The following is a 6,572-nucleotide window of genomic DNA, read 5'->3' as shown; positions in this document are numbered from 1 at the left end:
ATCTCTGCCAATAATAAGTAATATCAATCTTTTCAGTATTTGCTAATCTGATAGGTTAAAAAAAAAAAGTATCTCCGTGTCATTTGAATATACATTTATTTTTATCACAAGAATTCTTCAGGACTATTTTGCAAAGATAATTATCAGTGCCAGAGATTACTTTGTTCCTCCTCCTCTCCCCCTAGTGGTAGAGCTATAAACCTAAAGTAAGGTACAAAAAGAGATCCATCGAAGGCCATCCTGCAGGTTAGGGGCAGAACTAGGATTCTCCCCAGGGTTTCTGACTTTTTCCAGAAGTAGTACCTTTCCTGCGGGATTTCCTGCCACCAATCTTGCTTTTAGTCTGAATACCAGTGGGAATGACTGGGGATCCATCAGTAGTAAACTTGTCCTTCAGTTGGTCAATCAATGGAGATATGACTAGCTAGGCTAATCATATCTCCTACCTGAAGAAAAAAAAAAAAAAAAAGAAAAGAAAACTGGATTTGAATGTATCACTAATGGGCCAAACACTTAAAATAACAAATAAATAAATAAATTTATTGAGACAGGGTCTCGCTCTGTCACTCAAGCTGGAGTGCAGTGGCACAATCATGGCTCATGGCAGCCTCAATCTCCTGGGCTCAGGTAATCCTCCTATCTCAGCCTCCACAGTTGCTGGGACCACATTTGCATGCCACTACACTGGATAATTTTTTAAATTATTTGTTGAGACGGAATCTCCCTATGTTGCCCAGGCTAGTCTCGAACTCCTGGGCTCAAGTGATCCTCCCACTTCAGCCTCCCAAAGTGCTGGGATTACAGGCATGAGGTACCACGCCCGGCCAAATGTAAAATAAATAAATAGACAACAAGAAAAATGAGTAAGTTAGTTCTATAGTTTCTTTTATAACTTATAAAACAAATCATAAATGAAAGTTTTAACAAATTGGACTACAAAATGCTTTAAAATGCCTACATGGTAAAACAAAAACAACATTTTTTTAAAAAGTAACTACAAATGGACTTGAAAGACAAAAGGAGAATTCACCCAAGATCCCAGTCTTTTAAACACAAAAGCACATATCTGAAATCATTTATGCATTCACCAATTGTCAGGCCAATTATAGGATTAGCAAAGATAATGCCTGTGAGCCCAGGCTGTTCAAAGGCATTTTTCATCAACCTTGGCACGGTTGTTAGAGCTGTCATTATGATCTTTGTGATTTCCAGCTCTGCAGCCAAAATCTGTCTGGAAAAAGCATCAGACATGGATACAGATGTGAAGGGGGAGGTGTCCATTAATCACTTTTCCTCCAAAGTGGAAAAGAACTCAGGCTTTCAGACTAGCCACACCCAGATTTGAATCCGGGCTCTGTGGCATTTGCCTTTCCTTTGACGAGATGTACACCATCTCAAACCCTTATCTCCTTGCTTGTAAAACGGGTTTGTTGAGACCTGCATCTCCGAATGTTTTTGAGGAATGACTAGTATGATTAGTGTAGACTGCCCAGCACACAGCCTCACACTTTTTTTTTTTTTTTTGGAGACGGAGTCTCACTCTGTCGCCTAGGCTGGAATGCAGTGGCACAATCTCAGCTCACTGCAACCTCCGACTCCCGGGTTCAAGCGATTCTCCTGCCTCAGCCTCCCGAGTAGCTGGGACTACAGGCATCTGCCACCATGCCTGGCTAATTTTTGTATTTTTAGTAGAGATGGGGTTTCACCATATTGGCCAGGCTGGTCTCAAACTCCTGACCTTGTGATCCCCCCACCTCGGCCTCCCAAAGTGCTGGGATTACAGGCGTGAGCCACCGCGCCCGGCAGAGCCTGGCACTTATTAGACAATCAAAAAATGTGTTCTCCCCTCCCATTACCGTATCTGGGAGCTCACCCAGACTCTTCAGTATTGGTTGGGCAACTGTGCATGCCAGGTACTGTGCAGGTGCTGCGGAGACTGTCATGAGTATGGAAGAGGCACTTTCTGCCTTCCTGGAGCTTAGTCTCACTAGGACATCAGACAGAGGACAGATAATTTTACAAAAACAAATTATTTAGAATTGAAGGAAAGCTATGAGGAAAAGCAACCCAGATTATATCAGGAGCCTCTTGACTGAGTCATAGGGGATGAGGTGGCAGGGAGGTGTTCAGAAAGGTCCTCAGAGAAAGGGACCTGATGCATGGGGGAATTTGTGTTTGTTGGAGCCGTCCGGGCTGAGAGAAGACCTGGTAAGGTCTGAACAAGATGGAACAGGGTTATATGGGGTGAAATAATAAGAAATATAAATATTGATCTCTGCCCCAGTCCCTGGCACAGAGCTCCTAAAATTCTTACAATTTCCTGAGACATGGGTGAGCTAGGAGCATCTTTTATTCTAATATTTGGTCTTTGACCCTGGCTCCTGACACAGAGCTCCTAATCCCTTGGAATTTCCTAGGTGATAGGAGTATCTTTGTTTCAATGAGACAACCCTCATTGGGCTCCTGGATGGGGGCTGGTCACCAGAAAGGCCAAGCCACTGTTAGAAACTTGGAGCTTTCAGCCCCACCTCCATTCTCCAAAGAGGGGAGAAGGGCTGAAATGCAGTTAATAATCGATCATGCCTACGAGGTGAAGGCTGCATAAATATTCCTGAAGTATGAGGTTCAATGAGCTTCTGGGTTGGCCAACACATCTGAGTGCCAGGAAGTGGTGCACGCCAACTCTATGGGGACAGAAGCTCCTGCAATCAGCACCTCTCCAGACGTTGCCCCATATGTCTTTTCATCCGGCTGTTCATCGGTATCCATTATTTTAACTTTTATTAAGACACTGAAGGCTGGGTGTGGTGGCTCACACTTGTAATCCTAGCACTTTTGGAGGCCGAGGTGGGCGGATCATCTGAGGTCAGGAGTTTGAGACCAACCTGGCCAACATGGTGAAACCCTGACTCTACTAAAAATACAAAAATTAGCCAGGCGTGGTGGTGTGTGCCTGTAATCCCAGCTACTAAGGAGGCTGAGGCAGGAGAATTGCTTGAACCCAGGAGGCGGAGGTTGCAGTGAGCCGGGATGGTGCCACTGCCCTCCAGCCTGGACAACAGAGCGAGACTCCATCTCAAAAAAAAAAGAAAAAAAGATACTGGTATCGTGTTTCCCTGAATTCTGTGAACCTCACTAGCACATTAATTGGACCCAAGTAGGGGGTAGAGGGAGCCTCGATTTATAGCGAGTCGGTCAGAAGTATAGATGAAAACCTACTACTTGCAATGTGTATCTAAAGTGGGGAACAGTCTTATGGGACTCAGCCCTTCACCTGTGGAATCCAACACAATCTTTAGGTAGATAGTGTTAGAACTGAATTCAATAAGAGGACACCCAGCAGATGTCCACTGCAGAATTGCTTGGTGTGAGGGGAAATACACCCCCACATTGGTGTCAGAGTGTTGAGTTATACGTGAGAGTAGATATACACTTTGGTTTTTTCTATCTTTAATACCTGGGGATACCAAGCAAAGGCCAGTGTGACTGGAGCCTGGGCAGGGCAGTTACCACTCAGGCCCAGCATTCCCAGCTTAGGAATTCTGGCTCTAGCACCCCGCATCGATTCATCCCAGCTTCAGCCTGGACATTCCAGGGCCAGGAATGCACTACTTCTGGGGTGACCTGATCCATATGGGAGCTGGTTAGTGCACCCAGAATTTCAGGTGCAGCCTGCTGGCTGCTGCACCACTGCAACCAGGAAGTGGACACTCAGCCCCAAGTTCTTGATCTTAACCGTGATGCAGTCACTGTCCTTTGCCATGGCTCACTTTCCCATCTCTGATATTTATCCTGTGTTGTAATTACCTACTCAAATGTCTACCTCCATTATCTTAGGAAGCTAAGGAGAAGGAAGTATGCCATCCTCCTCCCTCTGTCCCCAGCTCCTAGCACAGACCCTGCACACCCGCGGTGCTGCAGAGAGCACATTTGTCGAATGAATCATAAATGATACTTTGCAAAGATTTATTATTTGATCTTAGATAACTGTTACTTCCCAGTTCTGTGTTTTGTTGGGCATCTACTGTGTGTTAGACACATTACCTATTTTTATATATATATATATATATATAGTTTTTTTTTTTTTTTTTTGAGATAGGGTCTTGCTTTGTTACCCAGACTGGAGTGCAGTGGTGTGATCTTGGCTCACTGCAACCTCTGCCTCCCAAGCTCAAGTGATCCTCCCACTTCAGCCTCCTGGGTAGCTGGGACTACAGGCGTATGCCACCACATCCAGCTAATTTTTTTATTTTTTGTAGAGATGGGGTTTTGCCATTTTGCCCAGGCTGGTCTCAAACTCCTGGACTCAAGCGATCTGCCTGCCTCAGTCTCCCAAAGTGCTGGGATTACAGGTGAGAGGCACTGTGCCCAGCCCTTAGCCCTTTATTTTAAAGAAATTCAGATAAACAGACCAGTTGAAAGAACAGTACAGTAAACACCCACACATCCTTCATCTAGATTCAGTAATTTTGCCACAGTTTGTAAATCTCTGTGTGCATGTATGTGCACACAGACACACACACACACGCACACACACATGCTCGCTCTCTTTCTCTCTCTCTCTTCCTGAACCATTTGAAAGTTGCTGATATTAAGACTCTTCACTCCTAAAATCTTAAGCACTTATCTCCTAAGAAAAAGGACATTTTCTACATAATCTTGATGCCATTGTCACAATCAATAAACATGAGACACAAAGGTAGTGTCTAAGAACAGCCCATGTTTGCATTCTCCCATTGGCCTGATATATGCTTTATAGCTTTTTAATTTTTATCCAGCAATATAGAGGGCAGATAATTTTCATAACTCATAATTTTCAAATTTCTGTTAACCTAGAACAGTTTCCTCCCCCTACTTTTTCTTTGGTCTTTCGTAATGAATTAAAAAAAATTTTTTGTTATTAATTTTTTTGAGACGGAGTCATGCGCTGTCCCCTAGGCTGGAGTGCAGTTGTGCAATCTCAGCTCACTGCAACCTCCACCTCCTGGGTTCAAGCGATTCTCCCGCTTCAGCCTCCTGAGCAGCTGGCACTGCAGGAATGCACCACCACACCTGGCTAATTTTTTATTTTTAGTAGAGTCGTGGTTCGCCATGTTGGCCAGGCTGGTCTCAAACTTCTGACCTCAGGTGATCCACCCACCTCAGCCTCCCAAAGTGCTAGGATTAACAGACGTAAGCCACCACGTCCGGCCTCATAATGAAATTTTGAGAAATTAAAGTCAGTTGTGTTATGAATGTTCCACAATTAAGGTTTGTCTAGTGTTTCCTCATTATAAGATTAAGTTATACATTTTTGGGCCAAAATGCTATTCAGGTGATTCTCTGTCCTTCCGGGGTGTCACACATGTTGTCAGTTTGTATCATTACTGGGGATGCTAAGTTTGATCAGTTGGTTAAATTGGTGGTTATCAGATATCTTCATTGTAAAGTTACCCATTCATCTTTGTAATTAATAAGTAATTTCTGGGGAGACACTTTGAGACTATGTGGATCAAACAACTTCTCGCCCAGTGATGTAGCATTCACTGATAATCTTACCTGAATCAATTGTTACTATAATGGTTGCAAAATAGTGTTTTTCTAATTTCATCTACATTTTTTCTTTTTGGTTAGAATATCACTATATACTCATAGATTCTTTTTTATACACTCATGTACTGTATAAATTCAATGTGTAGAAATCCTTTTTGATTCAATGTGTAGAAATCCTTTTTGATTCAATGTGTAGAAATCCTTTGTGTAGAAGGATTTTTTTTTAATTCAATGTGTAGAAATCCTTTGTGATCATTTTTCATTTTGATGTTCAAATTGTCTCATATTTGACCAGTGCGAACTGCTTGTTTGAGCTGACTGCTGTGTGCTTTGATGTGGCTCCAATAGCTTTGAACCTTCTTTGTTTTCTGGTACAAGATATTCCAGGCTCGAATTTTACCCTTATTTCATAGAGGAGGAAAAGGAGGCTCAGAGAGAGAAAACAGCTGCTTACAATGTTTGGGAGATCCTGCTCAAGCTGAGGACGTTCAATTCCAAATTATTAGGAAAGTAGCTAAACTGAAAGGCCAGACAATCCTGTAGTGCAGAAAGACCTCATGAAGAGATGTAGCTAAATCCTTAGCTGTCCGCACACAGAGCTTGCCTAATAAGATGGAGACATCTGGATGGTAACTTTGAACTTTGAACTTAGACAATCAGTAACACATTTCAAAGATATTTTATTTATTGAGGAAGTTGTAATGTGGGGGATGAGAGCCTGGGTTTTGGAGTAAAGAAGAACCAAAGTTTCCTTTAAGACTCAAGCAGATTCAGCCCTTGTGTGTCTCTGGGTAAGTTAGTTCACCTTGTTGAATCCCAGACTTTTTCCGTCTGAAAATGGGGTAATCATATCCACCTCATAGTTAAATGGGTTCATTCATAGAAAGTGCCTTGTGTAATGTCTGCCACGTGCTGGTGCTCAATAGACAAAAACTACCTTTACCGTCAGTGCTGTTGCTATTATTATTATTATTAAAATCTGAGAAAATCCCGTTATTCAGTGGGTTAACATGATAGAAAAAGCGATAGATTTAGATTCT

This window comes from Macaca mulatta, chromosome 15 (genome assembly GCF_049350105.2).
Source record: "Macaca mulatta isolate MMU2019108-1 chromosome 15, T2T-MMU8v2.0, whole genome shotgun sequence".
In the NCBI taxonomy this organism is placed as follows: domain Eukaryota; kingdom Metazoa; phylum Chordata; class Mammalia; order Primates; family Cercopithecidae; genus Macaca; species Macaca mulatta.
The sequence above is the reverse complement of the archived record's forward strand: the minus strand, read 5'-3'. Positions refer to the sequence as shown.